This window comes from Sinocyclocheilus grahami, unplaced genomic scaffold (genome assembly GCF_001515645.1).
Source record: "Sinocyclocheilus grahami isolate Dianchi unplaced genomic scaffold, SAMN03320097.WGS_v1.1 scaffold333.1, whole genome shotgun sequence".
NCBI classification, from domain to species: domain Eukaryota; kingdom Metazoa; phylum Chordata; class Actinopteri; order Cypriniformes; family Cyprinidae; genus Sinocyclocheilus; species Sinocyclocheilus grahami.
This window is the reverse complement of record NW_015505512.1, coordinates 977,648-980,348: the sequence shown is the minus strand read 5'-3', so window position 1 is coordinate 980,348 and position 2,701 is coordinate 977,648. Positions and strand designations below refer to the sequence as shown.

Genomic DNA, 2,701 nt, shown 5'->3' with positions numbered 1-2,701 from the left:
ATATATATATATATATATATATATATTCATTTTCATTCATTTGTACAATTAGAACAATTTTTATCTCACACACTAAGGACATTGTTTATGCATAAATAGCTTGTTACTGTAAAATATACAGTATTTTCTGTCACATACCAAAGTTAGTGACTTAAAGCTTTTATTCTCGCTGTAGTATTGTTGCTGCCGCCACCATATCGTGAAGGCGCTGTGTTTCTACTACTTTGTTTGGCCTTCCAAAAGAGGACGATATCTGCTTCGTCATGCCTAGAGCTGATCCGTGCTGGTCGCTGAGGAAATACATCAACTTCACGCTGTGGATCGCCGGATTGGCTTTCACCGTGGACGAAGCGGAGTCCAGCCCGGGGTCGTCACATGTGATTGCCGCAAGCCCGCCGGCCACGCCGTTCTCAAGCCCACCCACCTCTGCTCACTCAAGCTGGCCTCCGCATACCCTAGGCGCAATATATGACCTCACTCTAGGCCTCCGGCCTCCGCTCACTCAAGGCCGCAGTGTGTGACGCTTTTCCATTGTGAAAGTTAAACTACTTTGTTTGGTCTTCCAAAAGAGGACACGACTAGAAATCAGTGGTTAAGTTGTATTTACAACACTGCTCCAAAATAGTTTAATCCAAATATTCAGATGTGTGCAGCACATTTTATGGAGGACTGTTTCCTGATCCTAGTAGAGTAGACTACAATGCCGGCTGTTCTGACTCACAGACTGTAAGTGCGTTGTTTTATATTTAAAGGATTTGCCGATTCAAAGGCGAGTTTTTTGGCAGTGTAGTGTAGCACTTGTTGTTTGTCATTTCTCCGATCACAAATGCAGACATGGTTTTATGTTACGCTCCTGCCGGACAGGGCATCACAATATGGTAAGGGGCGTAACATTTCCGTCAAACGCTTGAGGTATTCGGCCAATCCCAACGCACTGGATAGCTGGCCAGTCAGAGCACACCTTGCTTTTCAGACCGACGAGCTTTGTAAAAATCTACGCTTTTCAGAAAGGCGGGGCATAGAGGAGCAACAATAATGTACAATATGTGGAAAATAATGTTTTTTGAACCTTAAACCGCATAAACACATTTCATTACACCAAATAATGTTCTTTTTAGCAGCATCATATGACCCCTTTAAGTATGGAAATGACACCCCTTGTGAAAAAGAAGTGTTCTTAATTTTATTAAATATGCAACTGTAATTTACTTTACTTAAAAAAACTGTACTTGCAGATAATATAATGAAGTGCAAGGCCACTTAAGTTTACTTTAAGAGAGACACTTTCATGACTAATTTTCTAAGCATAGAACATCTTGAGTACACTTTTAAAAATTGCACTTTTTTAATAATTTCAAATGAAATGTTTTGCATGTACACTTATTTTGATGTGTTGACTAACATACTTAAGAATGTATAAAGTACTTGATTATAACTTCTATGACATTTAAAATGAATATATTTTATTAAAAATTAATATATTTTAAATGTAATTAAAATTGCATTAAATATTTAAAATTGCAACTTCATCATTATAAATGTGTCATTACAAATACATGACATACAAGTTACAATAGAAATTACATTAAAGTATATTTTAAATTATAAATGCTTGTCAGTACATACAGCAGTACACTTTAACCATATTTCAAAGACAATGTTAGTAATTAAGTCCTACTTAAATGGGTCAAAAAGTACTTTAAAGTTCAGCTAATTGTGTTTAATATTAATTTAAACTGTAATACATTTTTATTTTATTGCAGATAGTATGCAATTAAGTGTCTGAATTATGGTTTCATTTAGTTGATTTCATTTATAGTTTAATTGGCCTCATTACCTACAGCAACTGTACATGTGTAGTGTGCTTAAGTGTAAATGCTATGTAGCGAATCAGCTCATGGGGAAATATGAATAATTAATCATAACTAGTTATAATTAATTATAAACATTTAGATCCACTGTAGATATTTACTTGACCTCTCAGGGTCAACTGTTTGTCAATTCTAAGAACGTTAATTTCCTGGTTAAGGGAAATAACTTTCATACTCTACAACTCTACACAGAGCTTGTAGCATACATCTGCATGATTAGGGACTCCAGTTATGAGCAAACAATGAACAACGTCAAATGAGATACAAGTAAGTCTTTATTAACTATATAAACACTTAACCTAGTCTAACCTACTACATAAACACTCACACACACAAACACGCATACAGTTGGTATAGGAAAGGGTTAAAGCTTAACTCAGTAAAGAGGAGAGAAAATAAGAATATGAAGTTATGGAACCATTTGCATATTCAGCAGATCTACTGCCTGAAGGAAACATCAGATTCTTAGTTCAAAAGTTTCTTTGTAAAAAGGTGCAAATGTTACCTAATGTATCAATTAATAAGACTAAGTTTGATACTTGCACGTCTCGTCTGTCTGAAAGAAAGTATTGATGCAGTCCAAAGGTTCAAGTTGATCTTTGCTGAAGTTGGTTGATGAAAAAGAACCAGTTTGAGTCACAGAATCTTGGTGAATAGAAAAGTCAAGGCCAAAGCCTGGCACGAACTTAGCGGGTTGCAGAAGCTTTCTAGCTCATATCTTCATCTTAGAATCTAACTGAACCACCGACTAGGGCGGGTCACTGATGTGAGGCCTTTAAGGTCTGAGAAGATTCACGCCTCTCAAGATGGGCTTGTCCAATGAGAAAGGC

General features: G+C 36.4%; 1 protein-coding gene across 1 annotated transcript in view; it reads left to right on the top strand.

Moving 5' to 3' along the window:
* LOC107602690 (adhesion G protein-coupled receptor L1-like) overlaps positions 1-2,701 on the top strand; it is a 30,344-nt gene that overhangs the window by 12,994 nt on the left and 14,649 nt on the right. The window lies entirely within an intron of this gene.